Source organism: Schistocerca gregaria, chromosome 2 (genome assembly GCF_023897955.1).
Source record: "Schistocerca gregaria isolate iqSchGreg1 chromosome 2, iqSchGreg1.2, whole genome shotgun sequence".
Taxonomy (NCBI): domain Eukaryota; kingdom Metazoa; phylum Arthropoda; class Insecta; order Orthoptera; family Acrididae; genus Schistocerca; species Schistocerca gregaria.
The window spans coordinates 253178244-253203383 of NC_064921.1; the positions used below are offsets into that span (position 1 = coordinate 253178244).

At 40.3% G+C, this 25140-nt stretch overlaps 1 protein-coding gene across 2 annotated transcripts in view; it reads left to right on the forward strand.

Annotated features, from left to right (window-relative positions):
* The first annotated feature begins 10893 nt into the window (after nt 1-10893).
* The window catches only part of LOC126336117 (C-type mannose receptor 2-like), an 89118-nt gene continuing 74871 nt past the window's right edge, over nt 10894-25140 (forward strand). Inside the window, exon 1 of one of the 2 annotated variants that reach the window (XM_049999597.1) lies at nt 10894-10972. The gene's annotated coding sequence lies outside the window, so the exon portion shown is untranslated. The remainder of the gene's footprint in view (nt 10973-25140) is intronic. The other variant, XM_049999595.1, reaches the window with a different exon arrangement.

Genomic DNA, 25140 nt, shown 5'->3' on the forward strand with positions numbered 1-25140 from the left:
TGAAATTCCATATTTACCTGCAGGAATCGCTCCTGGATAGCTGATGATGGATAAATTCCGAAACGTGTCATTTGAGCAATAAAGCAATTTCTCGTCTGATGTCTGACTTTTACCATTGCGATCCACGCAGCCTGAATGGAGAATAATGCTGGTTGTTGTAATAGAGGTCACCTGCATCCTGAATAACTTTATTTCACATTCATATTATTGAAATTAAACATTATAGAAATCTAGAAATCCATGGTACCGTTATTTTACCAGTATAAACGCCAATAACAGGTAAAAATAGTCCAAATTCTAGATTCCCGGAATTGATGAAATGTCTGTATACATAAATTAGGTTTGTACGGAACCCTAAGTGCGGGAATCCTACTCGCATCTGTCTTCTGACTGGTTTGATGCGTGCTACCAGAAATTCCTCTTTTGTCCCAACCTCTTCAACCTAGCTTACCACTTGCAACCTACGTCCTCAATTGCTTGCTGTATGTATTCCAATCTCTGCCTCGCCTTTCAAATATTAACCTCTGCAGTTCCCTTTCACTACATGGAAGTCATTCCCTGATGCGTTAACACATGTCCTGTTAGACTGACCCTTCTTCTCGTCAGTGGTTTTCTATATGTACCTTCCTTCGCCGAGTCTGTGGAGAACCTGCTCATTCTTTATCTCATTAGTCCACCAATATTCAACATCCTTCTACGGCACCACATCCTAAATGCTTTGATTCTCTTCTTTTCCGGAGCTGTCCATGATTCATTACCATACAACACTGTGCTCCAACGTACATCCTCAGGGATTTTCTCCATCAGATTATGATCGATCTTTGATACTAGTACACTTCTCTTGACCGAAATGCCCTCTTTGCCTGTGCTAATGTACTTTTCTCGTCCTTCTTGATTCGTCTCTCATGTGTTATTATAATTCCAATGTAGCAGAACTTTGTCTACTTTGAGGCACTCAATTTTGATAAGTTTCTCGCGGTGCCCATTTCTGCTATCCTAATCACTTTTTTCTTTGCTTTGTTTACTCTCAATCCATATCCTGTGCTCAGAAGACTGACCATTTCATTCAGTATGTCCTGCTTTCCTTGTTCGGTTTCACTGAGAAGAGCAATCTCATCAGCGAATCTTGTGATCGATATTCTTTCAACCGAAATTTTATTCCCACACCAGAATCTTATCTTTCACTTACAGTATTTCTTATTCGATATCTAGATCGACCAGTAGGGGCGATAGACTCCGTTCTTAATCCGACAACTGCGTTCTTGGCCTTCCCTATAGTATATTCCTATTATTTCTGAGAATTTCACAAATCTTGCACCCTTTTACATTGTCTAACGCTTTTTGTAGATCGACATATCCAATGAGAGTGTCCTAATGTTTCCTCAGTCTTGTTTACAATCCCAACCGGAAACTATGAACTGTCTCTCTAGTGCCTTTACCTTCCCCAAAGTCAAACTGATCGTCATCTATTACATTCTCATTTCCAATTCTTTTGTGTAGTGTCAGAAACTTGGGTACATGAGCCGTGATGGTGATTGTGCCATAATCCTCGCAGTTATCTGCACTTATTGTCTTCGGCACCGTGTGGATGATATTTTTCCGAAAGATTGATGGTCTCCGGTCTCATAGACGCTACGCGTCAACTTGAGCAGCCGCGTGGTGTCACTACCCCCATTAATCTTAGAAATTCCGAAGGAATGTCATCTATTCCTTCTGCCTAATACGATCGCAAGACTTCCAAAGCTCTGTTAAACTCTGACTAATATTGGATCTCCTTTGTTTTCTGTATCTACTCCCACTTCTTCCTAAATCACCTCATCAGATAAGCTTTAATACATTCTTCCCACCGATCCGTTGCCACCTCTGTGTTTAACACTAGAATTCCCTTTGAACTCTCGATGTTACCACCCTGCCATTTAATTTCGCCGAAGGTTGTTTTGAGTTTTACATATGCTGAATCAGTTCTTCGGACAATCATTTCTTTTTCGATTTCTTAATATTTTTCATGCAGACATTTCGCCTCAGCTTTTCTGCACTTACTATTTATTTCATTCCTGAGTGACTTGTATTTCTATATTAATGAATTTCCCAGAAATTTTTTGTGCGTTCTTCTTTCGTCGGTCAACTGAGGTATTTCTGCTGTTACTCAAGGTTTCTTTCACAGTTATCTTCCTTGTACCTATGTTTGTCGGTCCAACTTCCGTGATCGCCCCTTTAAGAGATATCCAATCCATTTTATCTGAACTGCCTGCTACTATCGCAGTATAGCTTCTAAGAAATTCAAACACATCTAATATTTTGTAAGTATTTCAGAAGCACAAAGGTATTTAAACAATCATTTTTTTTAGCACCTGTACATGAGTGGAACGAGAAAAAGCCCTAATAATTGGTACAACGAGACATGCCCTCTGCCATGCACTTCTCAGTGGTTCGCAGAGTATAGCTGTGGATACAGATTAAATGTAGATGTCGATTTGTCGCACTTCGTTAGGTTTTAATTCTTCTGGACGGGTCTCTTAGACTTCAGTCTACTCTTCGTTATCGTGTTCCGGTCGATATCTGCACCTTACTACCAACATTTGATTTAGGAATCTCTATGTGGTCACAATGTAATCAAACTGGAATCTTCCAGTATCTCCAGGACTTTTCCAAGTATATCTCCTTTACTAGACGAAATTTGTTGGATAACTCAATTAGTCGTTCTCCTCTCCCATTTCTATTAACAAGCCTATACTCTTCTGTAATACTTTGTTTCATTCCTACCCTTCTAATTCATTCCAGTTTCCCATAATTACTAGATTTTCATCTTCATTTACATACAAAATTATCCATTCAATAGCCTTATACACTTTATCTCTTAAGTTTCTGCTTCTAACGTCAGCATCTATTACTGAACTATTGTTGCTGTCATTGATTTGCTATTAATTCTGACGAAAATAACTCTACCACTGAACTACTGGCAGTAACTCACTTTCTTATTCATGAGGAGTGATGGTAATGACATTTTCTACTACTGTTGATATTACCCTTATTCATCTGATCAGAAATCCTTATCTACTTTGCATTTCATTTAATTGATCTCCACCGTATCTCGGCTGAGCCTTTGTATTACCCTTTTCAGATTTTCTAGATTTCCTCTCACGTTAAAACTTCTTATCCTTCACGCTCCGACACTATTACGTTACCCTTTCATTGGTAGTTCAATCTTTTTCTCATAGTTACCTCCCCATTGGTAGTCGCTTTCCAGAGATACGAACAGGGGACTAGTCTAGAATCTTTTGCCACTGGAATAATCATCATGACACTTTTCACTAACAGTCCACTTATCCTATGGGTATTATTTGTGTATATTTAGTGCAGTGGTAAAGATGGCTACTGCACGCTCATATTGTTGATCATTGATGATTCTTCCGCCTTTTAGGGGCAGTCTCCCATCCAAAGGGCAAGTATGCCGTGAACGTCTGTCGGCTCCCCGCTATCTTTTACACGGCCTCTGGCAGAACGAGGGTGTCTCGTTATACCGATAATCTTCGGCGGTCATTTATGAGGATTTTTATACAAAATTTTTGCAGTGGCTGTGTTCGAACCCGAGGCCCAGGACGTGTAGTTAAAAACGATACCCATAGACAATGCGTCCATGATCAGTGGAAGACAAATCAAGAGACTGGGTAAGCCACCAAGCGATTATGGTACGAACTGCAACCTGGATATTGCGCTATCTCATTGGAATTTATCATTTGGCACTCTGTCCATGAAGGCTATGACAATAGGGCTTACCGTTCTTGCCACATACGCGCAAGCGTTCAGCCTCCAACAGCTACCAAATCAACCCTGTTATCATACGCAGTAGCTCTCTACTCCATGATCTCAAAGCTTAGAGAGGTATGAGAATCTCTGTTTTCCGTGACCGTTTACCAGGTCGGGACAGCCAAAGATGATAGAACACCAGAGAATGTCATTCATTATACGAGGTATGATAAAAAAAAAATACGTTGAATAATATGATTGGAAACAAAGTAATGAGGTTACATGGAACTAGATTTAACCTCCTTGAAAGTAATGTCCTAAGTTAGCAATGAACTAATCCCAACGTTGAATCCATGACTAGAAGCATTTCTGGAAGGCTTATTTTGTTAGGTCGTTCAGTTGCTCTGTCGTGACGCTCTCAGTGTCAGGGATGGTGTCAAAATGTTTCCCTTTAAGCACGGTTTTAATTTTTGGGAAGAGCTTGATATCGCATGTTGCTAAATCTGGTAAGTAAGGCGGATATGGACAGGTATGAACGCTTTTTCTGGCCAAAAACTCGCGAAGTGTGGGACGGCGCATTGTCGTGATGAAAAAGGAAGCCATTGGCTCATTTTTCTGTTTTCTTCTCCTCGCGGGCCTCGGTAGAGTTTATGTTTCCTTGGCCACGTGGCATAACCGCTCGCCTGCTGCACAGCGTTGATAGCGTGAGCGCCTCCTTGATGGTGAGTGAGGAAACACTTCCTTTCTTTATTTGGCCTTCACAGGATGTACTATATACCTAACTGTAGGAGGAGAATACATATACGCGTATTTACAGATATGAAATCTCAACCTGTCACAATTTTTTCCACAGTAACTTTCTCTTAATTAATAGCATTAGGAGTAAATTAGAGGATGACAAAACTGCCGTCCACATGCTTCTGCACCGCGTGTAAAGCAAGTGACGGAGAAAGAAAGACGCTCCAGCGGCTTGCCCACGAGGATGCAGTCCTCTGTTTTACACGTTATTTATGGCAAGAGTATAACTTCCGGTTCAGCAGCACGCTCCACACTGTATTCTTTACACTGTGGATGTCACTGAGCCGGTCGATGTGGCCGAGCGTTCCTAGTCGCTTCAGTCTGGAACCGCGCGACCGCTACGGTCGCATGTTCGAATCCTGCCTCGGGCATGGATGTGTGTCATGTCCTTAGGTTAGTTAGATTTAAATAGCTCTAAGTTCTAGGGGACTGATGATCTCAGATGTTAAGTCCTATAGTGTTCAGATTTGATGTCACTGATAAGTTGACGGTTGCATATCTTCTTCACACGATCCAACAACATCTGAAAGTCTATTGTATGTACGATTCTTTGTTTACAGCCTTGACTTGCTCCCTGTCACTTAAACTACTAGTTTCATGTAGTTTTCTGCCTACATAGGTAAATTTCTTCCAATTAGGATGATGACTGGTGCGAAAATTTTCTCTGTACCCTAAATGACTTTCCAGGAACTATATCGAGCATCACTTCCATGTCTGCAAGTATCTACATAGATTAACACTAAAGCTTCGGCAGCCAATCACGAACTGTTAACAGTGGTAAACTCTTTAGTGGATCCTTCACACACAGCTGTGCATTGTTTAGCAACATTTCGTCACTAACATTTATGTGGCAGGCAGCTATATTTTATAAAAAATCCTTAGTTTACAATCACCGCGCCTCACAAGTATTGCTCTTCCGAGCTCTCATGCCACTTGAAATATTTATTCCCGCTTGCAGTCTACAGCTATACTCCACAAGCCATATTACGGTGTGTAGAGAATCGTATTTTGGTACAACTATCCGATCCCTCCACTCCTGTTCCATTCACGAAAGGCGCCTGGCCAAAATGAGTTTCGGTAAAGCTCCGTATAGCATCACATGTCTCTAATTTTCTTGTCACGATCCTTTCGTGAGACGTTTGTGGGAAGAATTAACATGTCAGACTCATCTCGAAATATGAGCTCTCGGAATTTCAACAGTAAACATATCCGTGATGCTGGATGCTTTTCTTGGAACGTCAGCTACTGGAATTTGTCGAACATTTTCGTAACGTTCTACAGTCGTGTAAACTATCCCGTAACGAAACGTGCCGCTCTTCGTTCGATCTTCTGTACACCTTCTATTACCCTACTCGATAATGCTTTCAGCCTGGTGAACAGTACTCAAGAATCGGTGAAACGCGTGCTTTGTAAGCCACTTCTTTCTTGAATCAATTAGGTTTCTTCCAGTGAATCTCAACAAAGGATCAGCTTGTCCTACCAATCTACTTTAGGTCGCTTTGGATCGTTACTCCTTCGTATTTTATGGTAGATACTGTTTGCAGGGCTTTTTCGCCTATAGTTTAATCGAACAGTAATGGATCTATTTGCCTATTAATGCACAATACGTTACACTTGTTTACGTTCAGGGCGGACTGCCAATCTCTGCACCAATGGACAACCCTCTGCAGGTCTCCCTGCTTTACGTTACAATCTACTGGTGTTGCAACCTTCTTATAGACAACAGCATCGTCCACTAACAGAATCATAGAGCCTACAACGTTATCCACTAGACCATTGATATACACAGTCTAACAAAAAAAGTGAAAACCTCAGAAGGGGAGGAGCATAGGAAATGAAAGTTGCAGGTTGACAGGCTATGCAATGTTATTGCAGTGATTAAGAAATCGAGTATTACAAAGAAGTTGGCAGTATTAGCCCACTTATCAGCATGGCACTGCACCCCTTCTGGCCCGTACGCATCCTCTGATTGGGGTAGCAGGGATGTCACAAAGCCATTGTGTACTCTCCTTAGGCGAGATGTTCCACAACTGTTATAACTGGTCGTTCATGTCCTGGACCCTAGCACTGCTACACCAACATCATGCAGAAAGTTCATAGACACGTGCCATGTGAGGACGATCCTTGTCCTGTGAAAAAATTTCACCGCGATGGTTTTGCATGTGAGGTAACACATGAGGACGAAACACGTCCGTCACCTACCGATGTGCCGTCAAGAGTTCCCCCAAACATTACCAGCCGTAATCTCAAATCATACCCCTACATTTACATCTGCATGGATACTCTGCAAATCACGTTTAAGTTCCAGGCACAGGGTTCATCGAACCATCTTAATAATTACCTATTATTCCAATCAGGTACTGCGTGCGGAAAAAACGAACACTTAAATCTTTCCGTGCGAGCTCTGATTTCCCATATTTTATTGTGATGATCGTTTCTCCGCGTGTAGGTCGACGTCAACAAAATATTTTCGCATTAGGAGGAGAAAGTTGGTGATTGGAATTTCGTGAGAAGATTCTGCCACAACAAAAGACGCCTTTGTTTTAATAACGTCCACCCCAAATCCTTTGTAATTTCAGTAACACTCTCTCCCCTATTTTGTGATAATACAAAACGTGCTGCCCTTCATTGAACTTTCTTGATGTAGTCCTTCAATCCTATCTGGCAAGGATCGCAAACCGAGCAGCAGTATTCTAAAAGAGGACGGACAAGAGTAGTGTAGGCAGTCTCTTCAGTAGATCTATTGTATCTTCTAAGTGTTCTGCCAGTAAAACGTAGTCTTTGTTTAGTCTTCCCCACAACGTTTCCTATGTGTTCCTTCAAATTTAAGTTGTTCCTAACTGCAATTATGAGGTATTTAGTTGCATTTACGGTCTTTAGATTTGACTAATTTATCGTGTAACCGAAGTTTAACGAACTCGTTTCAGCTCTCATGTGGATAACCTCACACTTTTCGTTATTTAGGGTCAGTCGCCAATTTTTGCACCGTACAGATATCTTTTCTAAATCGTTTCGCAATTTATCTTGATCTTCTGATTACTTTACTAGTCGATAAACGACAGCATCATCTGCGAACAACCTAAGACGGCTGCTCAGATTGTCTCCTAGATCGTTTATATAGTTTAGAATCAGCAAAGAATCTATGACACTATCTTGGGGAAAGCCAGAAATCACATCTGCTTTAATTGATGACTTTCCGTCAACTACTACGAACTGTGACTTCTCTGACAGGAAATCACAAATCCAATCAAGTAACTGAGACGATATTCCATAAGCACGCAATTTAACTACATGCCACTTGTGTGGCACAGTGTCAAAAGCCTTCTGGAAATCTAGAAATACGGAATAAATTTGAAATCTCCTTGTCAACAGCACTCAACACTTCATGTGAGACAAGAGCTAGTTGTGACTCTTAACGATGTTTTCTAAATCCATGTTAACTGTATGTTAATAGATCGTTCTTTTCGAGGTAATTCATAATGTTCGAACACGATACATATTCCAAAACCTGCTGCATATCGATGTTAATGATATGCGTAGGTAATTAAGTGGATTACTCCTACCACCTTTCTTGAATGTTGGTGTGGCGTACGCAACTTTCCAGTCTTTCGGTACGGATCGTTCGTCGAGTGAACGGTTGTGTACGATTGTTAATTATGGAGCTGCTTTATCAGCATACTCTGAAAGGAACCTAACTTGTATGTTTTTTGGGCCGAAAGACTTGCTTTTCTTAAGTGATTTAAGTTGCTTCACCACTCCGAGGATATCTAGCTCTACTTTACTAATTTTGCCAGCTGTTCTTAATTCGAATTCTGGAATATTTACTTCGTCTTCTTTGGTGAAGGAATATCGGAAGGCTGTGTTTAGTGAACGCTTCTGCAGCACTGTCGTGTGTAGTATATCAGTTGCTATCACGCCGAGAAGGAATTGATTTTGTCTTGCCGCTAGCATACCCCGCATATGACCAGAATATATCTTGGATTTTCTGCCAGGTTTCGAGACAAAGTTTCGTTGTGGAAACTATTATGAGAACCTTGCATTGAAGTCCGCGCTGAATTTCGAGCTTCTGTAAAAGATCACCAATCTTGGAGATTTTGCGTCCGTTTAAATTTAGCAAGTTTTTTTCGTTGTTTCTCCAACAGTGTTCTGTACCAAGAAGGATCTACGCTTATGTTGTTAATTTGGAAGAAGCGCAGATTGTCCCTCAGGTGGGCGTCAAGTGAATTTTTATCTGCTTTTTTGTATGTGTATGCTTTTCGTTTATTTTTTGGACGATGTTGATGTTACAATATTCAACCTCACTACGACAACCCTGTGTTCACTAATCCCTGTATCCGTTTTGATGCTTGTTATTAGCTCAGGATTATTTCCTGCTAAGAGGTCAAGTGCGTTTTCACAACCGTTTACTACTCGCGTAGGCTCACAAACTAACTGCTCAAAATAATTTTCAGATAATGTGTTCAGCACGATTCCGGGTGTAGTTTTATGCGTACTTCCTCATTTAAACATATGTTTCCGCCAACATATCGAGGGTACATTAAGGTTACCACTAACTATAATAGCCAGAGTAGACGTGTTTGAAATTAAACTCAAGTTTTCTTGGAACCTTCCGGCAGTTGTATCATCTGAATTGGGAGATCGGTAAAAGGCCCCAATTGTTATTTTGTTCCTGTTCCCAAGAAGGAACTGTGGCCATACTAACTCACAGTAAGTATCCACTTCAATTTCGTGACAAGGTAACTGCTTCTAACAGCAACAAACACTCCACCACCAACTGAGTTTAGCCCATCCTTTCGGAACACTGTCAGATTTTTCTCAAAAATTTCGGTTTAGCTTATCTCCGTCTTTAGCCCGCTCTCAGCGCCTGTAACAATTTGAGCATCAGTGTTTTCTAGTAGAGCTTGGAGCTCTCGTATTTTCCCAGCACAGCTATGATAATTTACAACTATTATACCGATGACACTTGTATCTGCGTTCTTCCTGTGTTGAGCATGCACACTTTCAGAGTAAAGTCCTTTTTGTGTTTTCCCGAGACCCTCTAACCTAAAAACAAGCAAGTCCATGCCACATAGCCCCCGCTAGCCTTGTAGCCGTCTCCTGTGTGTAGTGGTCTCCTGACCTATTAGCAGAACCCGAAACCCAACCACTCTACGGCGCAGGTCGAAGAATCCGCAGCTACACGGTCTCAGAACTGTCTGAGGCTCAGAAGGTTCTGCAACCGTGCTGGCTGCAATCCCTCAACTTCTGCTAAATCAATTTCATTTACAAATTAGTTAAATACCAAACCACTGAACAAATCAGTGAACGCCACATGACCTAACCATATTCAGAAAGTATAAACTAAATACAGTTGGCGATGCCGTGTTTGTTGCTGTTAGAAATAGTTTATTCTGCAGCGAAATTGAAGCAGATACTTTCTGTAGGTTAGTATGGGCAGCGATCATTCTTGACAGTCGGAGTTAAATAATAATTGGGTCTTTTTACTGATCTCCCAACTCAGAAAATGCAACTGCTGAAGGTACAAAGAAATCCCTAATTTCATACACATACCCGATTCATGCAATTATAGTTGGTGGTGACTTTAAAATGGTTCAAATGACTCTGAGCACTATGGAACTTAACATCTGAGGTCATCAGTTCCCTAGACTTAGAACGACTTAAACCTAACTAACCTAAGGACATCACAAACATCAATGCCCGAGGCAGGATTCAAACCTGCGACCGTAGCAGCAGCGCGGTTCCGGACTGAAGCGCCTAGAACCGTTCGGCCACAACGGCCGGCGGTGGTGACCCCAATTTGCCCTTAACCTATGTTGGCGAAAATACATGTTTAAATCCGGAGGTGCTCATGGAATATGTGAAATTGTGCTCAGAGCATTCTCTGAAACTTATTTCGAGCAGTTAGTTCATGAGCCCACTCGAACGGTAAACGGTTGTGAATACACACTTGACCTCTTAGCAACAAATAGTTCTGATCTAATAACGAGCACGAAACCGGACAGGTGGGCTTTGTGAACACAGGGCAGTCATAGCGAGACTGAATACCGTTACTCCAAAATCTCGGAAGAAGAGATCATGACGTGCTTGCGTTGACACGCGAGAGAGCTGCCAGTTGTAATTTTGATTATAGCAGTGTCCAGATGCGGTAAGTCTAAGCTCAATTTTGGTTATTTCCATGACGCAAGTCACGGACGTGCGAGATGAAGGTCACGACCATTATGTGCTTCGTGGCAGAGGTAAATGGTAAGCGTATAAGGCGGGAAGTGTTTGCGTTGGTGAATTCGTGGAACCTTGACCGCAGGTGGAGTAGAGTGTCTGGAGTGGGGAGACACCGTGCGAGGAGCGGGTGTATACGAGCGGTGCCTACGGCCAGTGCGCGCCTCCAGCGCCTGTGCGGCACGGACAGGTCTGAACGGCTATTCAGAAGGTACGTATATATTTCCATAGCGCCAGCACGGAAGAACTCTTAGGATTATCGTTATACTTTTCGACGAAGTGTATTAAACCATCCTTTGTATTGCTCACATGATACGTCGAGAAAGCTCAACCTTTTCGCTTATATTTAAAATAGTTGCCGAAATACTTCAGTGACCTCGAAGCGCTGACTACTTTATCCTGACTATAGGAAATTAGCAATTCCATCAGGTTATTCCATGATTCATTTTAGGGAAACCGTTGTTGTCATTTCTTCCACTTCTCCACATCAAGGATTATGCCTGTCGCCTGTTCACATCTCAGTTTAACTATCTCTTCTTTGCTGTTCCAGGATGTTTTCCTTGCGGTTTGCAGTTAATTAGTTGTTTTGGTGTTCTACTTGATGCATCCCATCGATATGTTCTAGCCATTTCACTCGCTTTTGTTTTGTTTATTCGTGAATTAAATAAATTCTCAATTCAACTCTGATGTCTTCATTTCTTATCCCATCACTCAGACTGCAACCTTTCGTACGTCTCAAGTACATTTCAGTAGTGTGTATATACATTTAATATTTCTTTGTTATTGTCAACAGCTCTGAGCCAGGTGTGAAGCCCGATGTAGCCATCTCTTTATAATTTTGTTCTGTTCTCCCCTTGTTGGTTAGGGATGTTTATGTTGTACCACACATGGCCTAATACTTATTTAATTTAATGTAATTTTCAAGTTGGTAACTTTTGTCTCAACCTTAGAAGCTGAAATGGGAAACTTATTCCAAAACATGATCATTTAGCACTACTTTAGAACATACAGCATTTTTCCTATAAAATCCTTAAGTATGTCGCTTTCTGTGCGAAATGTTAAAACTGTAGTCCTTGCATATGTGGTCTAGGCAATGTATTATCGTTTCAATATCGTCCTCCCTCTGTTATAAAATTTTTTGATTGTTGAACATTGCGGTTTTCCGTTGACTAGCACTATCGTCAATATAGATTTATAAAGTGTGGGCGAAAAGCTATTGTTACTGTTCCAGGCATCCCTCTGCCCTTGTATATTACGAATTTTGTTTCTTGACATAAGCTTTTAATAACTTGCATTGAGTGCTGGGATACCCTCGTCTTTCTGAAATACTCCATAAAATATATCGGATTACGCTGTTGAAACCATTTCCATAGTCTATACAATCCATACGTGTTTCCAAATGAAACTCTCTCTTTTTTAGATTTGTCTGATAATAGCTAGTAGTGTAACAGGCAGGTGTTTTTCGATACTTATTGCGACGCGTTTCGAGAATTTATTCACATTGTCAAATGCAACTATTTATGTACGACAGCATTATTTGTGATGTTTGCATGTATGACGTTCTGCCTCTTTGGACTGCAGTCTTTGCCAGGTTATACTCCAATCGGAAAATCAGACAATATAAATAATGAGATATTTTTTACGTGCTAACGTTAGAAATAATATTCTCGCAAGTCCACTTACAGTTTCTGTGCTGCTTCACTACGCAGAAATTTACGCTCAAACCATCACTTACCATAGCCTACTTGTTACTGAAATCAGAAATATGCTACAAGGATATTACGTCAATATGGCTTCGCAGAGAGTTTGGATACAGGCAGATATATTAAATTTTCTGTGGATTAAGATATTTATGTAAAGTTGTCATTTATTAATTTTGATTAACTGTTGCCACCTATCACTGACTTTTAAATTATACATTTTGCTTTGTATAGTATTTCGTTGCAAATACTGAGTATATGAAGAGGTGAACAAATTTACACACAGGAGAAACATTTGAAAAAATTAATTTATTCGCTATTGAGTTAGTCAATGACAATTTCTCAAATTCTGTATGTTTGGATTTTGTGGGTTTCTGAGTAATGGAGGAGGCACAGTACCTGTAAGTAGCCAGACCAAAATGTTAGAATTAGCATGCGAAAATTCTCATCATGTATTAGGTCCTATTTCACGATTGCAGTATAACCTCAAAACGACGGCTATTATTTAAGAGAAACAGAAGAACACGCGTGCAAATTTCACAAAATGTTCTTATGTAGATATCTGCATTTGACAGTGAGAATAAATTATCAGAACGCGCCACACTATAATCATGAAAACTTTTGCTGTGTTTCTCTATTTAAATCATGAAGGACACAGTCGTTGAGGTGTATGTAGGTCAGCCCTGCACTAAAGATGTGGACATTCATATGGCTGTCGTAATGTATGTAATTGCAGAGTTTAATATACGATTTGATTATATGCTTAGGCTCGAAACTATGCGTCAAGTAACACAGGAAACTAATATTGCAACTTTGACGGTTTTCTGCGATCTATTGCGTAATTTGGCGAGTACAATAACGTATTCGTATCCATCAGAGGGGATTATATCTCATACTGATGTTGATGATGGGCATCATTTGAAATGGAAAAAGCTTCAATCATTTAATATGTGTCGAATATGTCTGCAACGTTTCCTAACTGTCGAATTTGTGCTTCATGGTACAAAACTCTCCGTCAGTGCAGGTCGACAACTAGGAGCTGTGTTGAAAGTAATCGCTCAGTGCAGGGAGAAAGTGCGACAGCGCTCACAGGCTCACACTCAACGATTCCAAGAAAACGACGCGACACCATATACCAAGTCTTTCTAAACGTTGTTGAAGAACATCAGTTGCATCAGAATTTCCGCAACACATCTACTTTTCGCTGATATTACACACACAAATTTGTCAGTCATCCGACAACTGGGCAGATATTCAACACTACAGCATTCTCAAGTCGATCCGTTACCCTCAACCCCTCCAGAATACTACCGCCGAGGCTGCCACACTTAACTAGTTTCGCTTTTGGGGAAGTAGTGTATTAGGCTCCGTCCCACCAGTAGAAACTGACAACGAAAATACTGTCAATAACGTTACTGCAACAATACGTGTTCCGATGAAGACAGTTACTAATATTCTGTAAAGTGGCGTTAATAATGGCGTTGTTAATAAGACTTCGCTTCAACAGAATTAACCTTAAAGCAAATTTTCTTTTCTTTTCGTTCACTACGCAAAGTCGTAATGATGACCCCAAATCTATTTCATAGTACATCAAAGATTTTTATACGTGTTTCAGCAAAGCTGAAATCTTTTTTCTGTCTTCACAAGGTTTACAAAACGGTAATAAACATGCCGTTTTTATAGAGTGATCGTAACATAGGACGTTCCCAGTACTTTTTCTCCCTCACCTCACAATTCCAGAGAAAAGTTAGTTAGTTAGTTACGTGTTCCATTGATCAATCACGCGTTAAACGTTATGACGTGGAACATGTCTAGTGCATAAGAAATGCACACATGAAGGTTTTTTTTCTAAAGCTTAAAACTTTTATTATTGAAAGAGCTATCAAGGCGATATTTACTTTTAAAACTGTTGCTGCTGTCTGTCAGTCATTTTATTTCATCTGTTAAGTTTCACAGACCGCTTTCTGTACCAAACATAGGATAAGTAGAGTATAGTATAGTCTTTCTTTCTTCTGGTATTATAATCATGAATGTCACAATTGTTTTTAAACTGGTCCATTTTGCTGAGAACAAATTTCACTCCTGAATAAATGTACTGTGAGGCTGTCGTAAGAATTCCTAACCTTTTAAAGAGATGCCTACAAGATGTGCGGCTATGAGCCCCACACATTACTCTAACAACTTCCTTTTCAGCAGTGAATACTTTTTGCCTTAGTGTTGAGCTACCCCAAAATACGAGTTTTATTCTGTATGACATCAGAGACTGAAAGTATGCAAAATATGTTAGCTTGTTACTTTCTATATCCTCAAAATAAGCAATTATTCTCATTACAGAAGTTGCTGAACCTAGTCGCTTTAGGAGATCCTAAATATGAATCTTCCAATTAAGATTCTCATCTATGTGTACACCCAAAAACTTAGTATGCTCTAGCCTGGCTATTGTCTTCACTTGATGTATTTATTGAAGGAACTGTACTCTTTGCAGTAGAAAATTGAATGTACTCTGTTTTTTCAAAGTTCAGAGCAAGCCCATTCGCAGAAAACCAATCAATAACTTTTCCAAAGACGTTATTTGTATCATTTTCTGTTGGAGATTCTTTTACTGGATTAACAACGATGCTTGTATCATCAGCAAAGAGTGTCAGTTTAGCTTCTTGCTTCAGATGAGAAGGGAGGTCATTCACATATATCAAGAACAGAAGGGAACCCATGCTCGAACCCTGTGGAACACCTAATGTAATTTTACATGTTAGATAAAGTCTGAAACTTCCTTAAATCTCTTAAACCGTATAAAGAAACTTTTAACTTCCTGTTCTGTAGGAATACCTTCATCCACTCATATGCTGTTCCATTTATGTCATATAATTGTAATTTCTGTAACATAATGCCATGGTTCACACAATAAAACGCTTTGAATAAGTCACAGAAAATTCCGGTTGGTGACATTTTACTATTTAAAGACTCTATTATGTGGACAGTGAAATTGTATATCGCTGTCACAGTGGAACAGCATTTTTGAAATACAAACTGTGATTTACAAAGTGCCCCGTTACTGCTGAGATGGCTAACCACTCTTGAGTACATTACTTTCTCGACAAATTTTGAAAATGCTGTGAGCAAGAATACTGCTGATGATTATTGGCATCTGTGGCGTCCCCTTTTTTTATAGAAAGGCTTGACAATGGCATATTTTAACCTGCCTGGTAAAATATCTTGAGTTATTGGTGCATTACAGATACGACTGGTCCACATTGTTTTCATACACTCCTGGAAATTGAAATAAGAACACCGTGAATTCATTGTCCCAGGAAGAGGAAACTTTATTGACACATTCCTGGGGTCAGATACATCACATGATCACACTGACAGAACCACAGGCACATAGACACAGGCAACAGAGCATGCACAATGTCGGCACTAGTACAGTGTATATCCACCTTTCGCAGCAATGCAGGCTGCTATTCTCCCATGGAGACGATCGTAGAGATGCTGGATGTAGTCCTGTGGAACGGCTTGCCATGCCATTTCCACCTGGCGCCTCAGTTGGACCAGCGTTCGTGCTGGACGTGCAGACCGCGTGAGACGACGATTCATCCAGTCCCAAACATGCTCAATGGGGAACAGATCCGGAGATCTTGCTGGCCAGGGTAGTTGACTTACACCTTCTAGAGCACGTTGGGTGGCACGGGATACATGCGGACGTGCATTGTCCTGTTGGAACAGCAAGTTCCCTTGCCGGTCTAGGAATGGTAGAACGATGGGTTCGATGACGGTTTGGATGTACCGTGCACTATTCACTGTCCCCTCGACGATCACCAGAGGTGTACGGCCAGTGTAGGAGATCGCTCCCCACACCATGATGCCGGGTGTTGAACCTGTGTGCCTCGGTCGTATGCAGTCCTGACTGTGGCGCTCACCTGCACGAAGCCAAACACGCATACGACCATCATTGGCACAAAGGCAGAAGCGACTCTCATCGTTGAAGACGACACGTCTCCATTCCTCCCTCCATTCACGCCTGTCGCGACACCACTGTAGGCGGGCTGCACGATGTTGGGGCGTGAGCGGATGAGGGCCTAACGGTGTGCGGGACCGTAGCCCAGCTTCATGGAGACGGTTGCGAATGGTCCTCGCTGATACCCCAGGAGCAACAGTGTCCCTAATTTGCTGGGAAGTGGCGGTGCGGTCCCCTACGGCACTGCGTAGGATCCTACGGTCTTGGCGTGCATCCGTGCCTCGCTGCGGTCCGGTCCCAGGTCGACGGGCACGTGCACCTTCCGCCGACCACTGGCGACAACATCGATGTACTGTGGAGACCTCACGCCCCACGTGTTGAGCAATTCGGCGGTACGTCTACCTGGCCTCCCGCATGCCCACTATACGTCCTCGCTCGAAGTCCGTCAACTGCACATACGGTTCACGTCCACGCTGTCGCGGCATGCTATCAGTGTTAAAGACTGCGATGGAGCTCCGTATGCCACGGCAAACTGGCTGACACTGACGGCGGTGGTGCACAAATGCTGCGCAGCTAGCGCCATTCGACGGCCAACACAACGGTTCCTGGTGTGTCCACTGTGCCGTGCGTGTGATCATTGCTTGTAAAGCCCTCTGGCAGTGTCCGGAGCAAGTATGGTGGGTCTGACACACCGGTGTCAATGTGTTCTTTTTTCCATTTCCAGGAGTGTATCATGTTGGAGATGTCATCTACTCCAACATAGAATTTATTTTTCCAAAGAATTAATGATTTTCCGTATTTGACAAGAGGTTGTTAGATGAAAATTAATCTGACTAGGATTTCTCAAAACTGACACTTTCATGCACTGCTTAGTTTTTGTTTTGAACTGTTCTTACCAATTCTAACCTACACTTAAGAAATGGTTGTTAAATACAATAGTTACTTGTGTACTGTTGTTTAGGATGGTTTCATTATCTTTAATAGTAATGCTACATACCAGAGTAGATACTTTTCCTGTCTGTCTTCTGACAACATTCCATACTGATTTGATTTTATGGTCCGAGATGTTAGTTTCATCTCTAATACACATTTTTTTGATTTTCTGACCATGTTTCTCAGTACGTTACAATATTTTTATAGAGCAAAATTACTTCTGGGTCTTTACTAATTCCTGCTGCCTCATAAATTTTCTTTTCTTTTCTAAAGACACTTTAATACCTGTAGTGATCCAAGGTTTCCTTGAAAGCTGTTTGGTGTTGCATTTTTTAAATTTTTTGGGACAACAGTGTTCAAAAGGGATATACTTTTATCAAGAAATATGTTAGATTTATCATGAGATAGACATGGAAATTTATATTTAGTCGACGAATCTAAGACTGTTGAGGCTTGCAAACCAGATAAGGTACACCAATCTAGATCGATAGTAACAGAGCGCTCAAAGCATCAGCTAAGTCACAGTACATTAGGAGAATCCGACTGTGTTAAAAGGAACGTAAACAAACCATTTAACAATGACACTATGAAGACAAAAAATAACATTAACCCAGTCCTTCGTCCTGATAGCCACAGTAGAGGGATTGCAGCAATGCTTAGCTACCAACAAGATGTAAATATCACCAGCATAGTGAAACCTAGTGCTGTTTTACAGGAAATCTTCAAGGACTACAAAAACAAAAATCGTGTGTTACGAAGTCAATGTCTTGTCATACTAGGTGGTGCCAATGATATGTACAAGAACGAAATCAAAACTGCAACCACTGTTCTAAGAGAAACAGACGATCAAAAGGTGATTGTGGTAGGCCTACCACATAGGCATGACCTTTTGGAATTCTTTATTGTAAGCAGATTCAAAAGGCTAACATGGCTTACTGGAAGATATGACAGTCCAATCCAAATGCTTCTTTTCTCAGCATAAACGATCTAGAAAGAAAGCTATTTATAGCATTTGGCATGCATCTGAATAAAAGGGCGAAACATTACTCAACCAGAGAATTAAATTGTTTCTAGAAAGTGTTAATCATATAAATGAGAGCTGTAACACTACTACACTGCCATCAGAAGAAAAGGCATGCAAAAAACCATCCTTAGCTAAGACAATTCTAGGCCTGCAAAATCATTATGTAATCCAAAAGACATGGAAGCTACCACTGCATGCCCAACTGCACCCACAGTAACAACAACAACAATAGTAGAAATAGAAACACCAACAACAGAAGAAGAGGAAATAGCTGCATGCCCAACTGTACTCACAACAACAACAACATCAGTAGAAGACACAGAAACACCACCAACAGAAGAAGAGGAAACAGCTCCAGGTGAAATGTGTAGTGTAGCAAGCAGGCGAAAAATACTGCCTCCATCCCACCTGAAAGATTTTTTAATGTCAGGCACAAAGAACAGGAAACCATCACGATAAGTTGATCAAAGTTTTAAACTGTATTTCTCCAAAATATACAGTCCAGAAAGAATAAAGTTCAACAACTAGAATTGCAAGAACCAGACAGAACCATTGTATGTATTGCTGAACATTGGTGTAAGGAAAATGAAATTATGTATTTTGCAAAATTTTGAGAAACACAGCCCTCAGTCGCGAACACAATTTATTTGTAACCTAGGTTTCAGTGTCACAAGGGACACCTTCTTTGGACAAAATTGAAACTAAATGACACAGCATACCTTACCAAAAAATACGAAAGCTGCGGTCATATATGACTATATGACGCTGTCAGGTATTACCGCAGCTTTCGTATTTTTTGGTACGTTATGCGGTGTCATTTAGTTTTAATTTTGTCCAAAGCAGGTGTTCCTTGTGACACCGAAAACTAGGTTACAAATTAATTGTGTTCGCGACTGAGGGATGTATTTTTCAAAATTTTGTATTATACAACGGTCATTGATTGACAGCCATATTAAAAACCTTATATATTTTGCATTAATATCTTATGATATTATGACCTGTTCTGTTCTATAATAGAATTTCCATGAAAGGTGGGGGTTTATGTATTTATGTGAAAAAAGGCATAACATTTAAAATTAGAAAAAATCTTATAGAATTAAGTGAAGACAAACTGTTTGAACTATCAGCAGTTGAAATAACAGAAACAGGTTGTCAAAAAAATTGATTGTATTTTGTATATATAGATCCCCAAGTGGTAATATGGACTTTTCTTCTCAAAACTCAATTAGAGCTTAGAAAAGGTAACTTGTGCAAAAATAAAAATTCTCATATGTGGGTATTTAAACGTCAACACAATGAAATCAGATGATCTTTGTAGTACCTACTTGAACTTTCTCTGCAGCTCTGGCATAACATCACTCGTTAACTGTCCAACTAGAGTGACCAAACAATCTTCCTCAATAATAGACCATGTAGCAACAGACGTAGAGAGGAAGCACTGCCTCTTACTTGTTAAAAATCTAGGCCTATCAGATCATCTCTGTCAGATATTAAAAGCAAATATTTGTGTAGAAAAGTCTGCTAAATTGAATGCTTGCAAGAGGGTCTTCTCTGAATCAAACCTATATCATTTCTCATCTCAGTTACAACGTGAAGGGTGGGAGGAAGTTCATGCAAAAAACAAATGTAAACAAAATGTTTAAGTTCATGAGAATATTTAAACCAAAATTTGAGGAAGAATTCCCCAAACCACTGCATTAAATTGGAGCAACAAACAAAAATAAATGTGTGACCACAGGTATCAAAAAATCCTCAGAAACCCTAAGGTATCTTGCATCCATCAAAAATAGCCAGACTGACCCAGCTTTTTTAGACTTCTACAAAAATTACAGGCGAACTTAGAGAAATGTATCGCTAGCTCCAAAAAAACTTACAAATGGCAAAACATTGCTGAAGGTAGATAACAAAAGTCTAGCATTCTGGAACATAATTAAACAGGAGACAGTCAGTGATGGACAAAAAAATCTGGAAACACATATTAAAAACATAGACGTTGAAACCAGCAATCCAAAGGAACTAGCAAACTTTGTGAATGAATACTTTGGTGGGATTGCTAAGAAATTGCAAGATAAATTTCCAGACGCACATGTTCTATGCCAACAGGACCAATAACCACACTCAGTTGCGCTCTTTCCAACAACAGAGCAAGAGGGGGTACAGGTGATATGCCATCTAAAGAATCCACAGGCTTATATGAGATCCCAGTCAGTGTGCTAAACAAATGTATACACAAAATAAAAACCCCATTAACAATAATAATTAATGAATCTTTCAGATCTAGCTGCTTTCCTGAATACCTGAAATATGCAAAAGTAATACCCATACTAAAAAATGGCGATGCAAAAAATGTAGAAAACCACAGACCAATTCCCGTGTTACCTTGAATTTCCAAAATAATACAAACCATAATGAAAAACAGACTAACGAACTACCTAGAAAAATTTAACCTTCAATGCAGTGAACAATTTGTTTTCAGGTCCACAAATAGTACACAGACAGCTATAGCATAGTTTACCAAAGTCGTACTAGAAGCATTAGACATGGGCAAGAATGCAACAGGCATTTTGTTGGATTTATGAAAGGTTTTTGACACAGTTGACCACAGAATTTTATTACACAAATTAGAACTGTTAGGAATAAGGGGTACAGCAAAGTAATGGATTAAATCATATCTGGAAAACAGGCTGCAAAGAGTTGAAATGTCACATACTTCCAAAATATTGGTAGTAAACCACTTATCTGATCCAATATCGTATGTTAATATAGATGTCCCCCAGGGAAGTGTACTGGGCCCACTCCTCTTCCTTATATATATAATTTCCCACTGAGTGTCAGGCATGGGGAAAAATACTATTTTCTGATAACAGCACTGTTGTGATTACAGACAAAAGCTCAACACTGTTAATAGAAAAATCCAATGAAGCTCTCACAGACATCCACATCTGGTAACTAAAGAATAAAGTAACTCTAAATGTCAAAAAGATAAACTGTATAAACTTCCAACTAAATAAAAAAGCCATTGACATTACACTGAAAGTAAACAATGAGGTACTTGATCGTGTAACAGACAGCAAATTCTTGGGGATGAATGTAGACTGTCAACTAAAATGGACAGGGCATGTGAGAATTTTAGCAAAGAGGCTATCTTCAGCATGTTACACCATGCAAATCCTTGCACCAGTGTGCAATATTTCATCCCTTAAAGTAGCCTACTTTGGGAATATCCATTCAGTCCTCAGTTATGGGTAAGTGCTGGAAACATACAAACTGTTTTCAAGACACAGAAAAGAGCTGTTCGAATAGTGACAAATAGCAGTGACAGGGCGCACTGTAAAGAGTTGTTAAAAAAGCTACAAATTCTGACAGTTCCGTGTGAATATCTTTATCAAACCATAATGTATATAAGGGAAACCATTAATCTGTATTCCAAAAACTGCGAAATTCATTACCATGGAACCAAACCCAGACACTGTTTACATCTAACCAGAAGAAACAAATCAAAAACTCAGAATAGTGTATTATATCGTGGTATTAAATTGTACAACAGATTACCACTAGAAATAAAAGATGTAGATGATCCTCACACTTTTAGTCAAAGGTTAAAAAAATATTTACTAGAAAATAACTGTTACACTGCAGATAAATATTTAAAATAACTGTAGACTGATGTTCATGAACACTGTACTGCGTAACAAATTTAACTTGACATGAATAGGAAAGTAGAACTAAGTGCAAAAGGTGTATATACTGTAAAGAGAAGTGTTTATTTCATAAGAATTGTACAAACAATTGACGACATCCGTGCAATGTATGTTGTTCTACAGATGAATAAGTCATCAATCAGTCATTGGCATTTGGCTCATTATATACATCTCCCCAATTAACGTTTCTTAAACTTTCGCTGAAATGTTCTGTAGATACCAGGTTGACGAGCCTTACACTTTTACTTAATAGTTTCTGAACTGTACATCTTGCTAAGTTTTGTAAGTTGATCAGTTGTGCATCATGGTCTGATAATCCATTTGTCACAGAGAAAGTTTTACATCCTCGTGCTGCACAAATACATTATCTGTTATAGTGCTATCATCTTTAGCTATACGTATAGGGAAATTGATCACTGATTCGAAGTTATACGTCATTAATGACACTTCTAGTTCACTTTTCCTATCGGAATTGGTTACAAAGTTTATAATGAAATCACTGATGATTAATGACTTCTCCTTTCTGTCTGGCAGACAATATAATAGGGAGTCAAACTATTTTATGAATCTCCTAATGGGGACCTGTATACTGTTGCTAATATCAAAACTACATTATCTAGCTGTGGTTCACCTGCACAAACTGCTAAGTGCAGATCGATACAAAATTTGCTTACTTCTACAGTTTTGTACTTATAACCTTGTTTTCTATAAATGACAACTCCTCCTTTATCCATGATAGATCTGCAAGTGTAAGATGCTAAATTATACCCATGGCTGGATCAGACATCTCCGTTTTGAAACTGGGCTCTGGCCCAGCGAGTCTCTCTCCGTGCAGTTGCGACCACGAGCAACCGTAGCTCTTGTTGTTGGCCGCAGCGTACGAGCACGCCTCGGGCGGAAAAAAAGGAAGATTGGGTTTAACTTCCCGTCGACATCGAGGTCATTAGAGGACATATTGTGTCAAGGATGGGGAAGGAAAGCAGCCACGCCCTTTCAAAGGAACCATCCCGGGATTTGCCTAGGCTAGTTAGGGAAATCACGAAAACCTAAATCTACATGGCTGGAGGAGTATTTGAATCGCCTTCCTACCGAGTGCGAGAGAAGTGTGATAACAACTGCGCCACCTCGCTCGGTCGGAGTGCAGTTGAATCCAGATTCGCACAGCTATGTGACAAAGATAGATCACTCACAGAAGGCTTCATGTAGGACACCATTGATCGCTAAATAGTATCATTCGTGGCATCGCTGCAGTTAATTTCATCTAGTAATGTCAGACACGCTGTTCAAGTATCGCAAGAGACGAAGGTATGATTGAAGAGGGCTGAAGACTTTTGAGGATACCAGCTGGATTACAGCACGCTGAGACAGAGATCCAGAAATCAGATAACGTGTTGTAAAGCAGCCCAATGCAACAACGCTACATGGGAGTGAATTAGAAAAATGTGGATTAATAGTTATTATAAACTAAGGAACTGACTACGAACAAGCATAGATTGAGAATAAAGTGAGTCTCAATCCTTTTGGATCAAATTAAAACAGGTGATAGTGCCTCCAGAACTGATTACATGGAGATAGGGAACCAATGGTAGGAAGCGCATATTTATTGTGGTGTTGACTTACACAACGTACACCGCATAACAACGTAGCTCATAGTAATTCTTCAAAGCGACAACAGTCAATATTAAAGCATGTAATGTAACTGCGCTTTCATTTCTGTCGCACTCTGTCTCTTGTAAGTCGGCCAGTGTGGCGGTGCGGTTCTAGGCGCTACAGTCTGGAGCCGAGCGACTGCTACGGTCGCAGGTTCAAATCCTGCCTCGGGAATGCATGTGTGTGATGTCCTTAGGTTAGTTAGGTTTAATTAGTTCTAAGTTCTAGGCGACTGATGACCTCAGAAGTTAAGTCGCATAGTGCTCAGAGCCATTTGTCTCTTGTACACTGGAACAGGTAGCGGGTGATAGACAGTTTACACCCATGACCAGCAGACATGTACAGAACTTAGATAATTTTCCTGGAAAAGTCCACGCATGTTTTGCATACTTTCGTTCGTATTTTGATGATAGTTCACCGCTGAATATAATGTTCCATGTACCCCTTCTCCTAATTATTAATCTCTGCTTACAAACAGATTACCTGACAATTACCACTCTTCATTTCTTACCTTTTGCTAAGCCACAATCCTTTCATCGATGAAACGAGTTTCAAGTTGCCCATACTGATTATGGCTGACATAGATAAATTTTCACTTTTCTGGCATTGTGATGTATTATGTCACTTATTTCGGTACGCACACATCTTTCTATTCACAAACAACCAGAAACTCAATCCATTTACATACACGATTCTTCTTCTTCTGTAAACATTGCAGTATTTGATGCTCTACTTCTGAAATTTAGGTTCAGGATTCCTTTCACTTTTGGTTCTTTGATGGGTGTTTATTTGATATCTCAATGAAAATTGACGATGTCCCTAAAATTTCAGCTTAGAAATTCTGTTTCTGTCCAGGGATGTGTAATGACAGTGTACTCTAACAGTTAACATTTGTTTTTCGAGTTATTTGTTTTTGTATTTTTACTTATGCATTATTTCACATGGAGTGTAGAGATCAGGGGTGACTTGACCTCTACGGTGAGTGAAATAATCGTTTTTCTAGATGTCAGGATGACAACCAGCTCTCCACCCTTTGAGAGAGTGCAGCGGGGCGGCGTGAAGGACCAAGCGGAAGACCGCTAACAAATAAAGAGAGTTAAAGTGACAATAATCTATTCCTCCATTATACAGTGGTCTTGTTGTCGCAGACATCGGTCACGTTCGAACGTCAGCAGTGGTGTGCGTCAAGGGTGCTGAACTGAAAAATCAGTCTTCGCTAAAGTGGCCAACTCGTAGCGTAAGAGGTCCGTAGCAGGGATGCGCCCCACCTTTAGCAGTGCAGCGATGAGGAAATGCCAAGTGAGAGATCTGACCCGAGCATTAGGCAACTGTGATGGCTTTCGGGGAGGGCTGCTGACGTAGCTTACAGGTCAATGCACAATACATTAGAGCATGCGGACTGAATTGTGCGGGCCC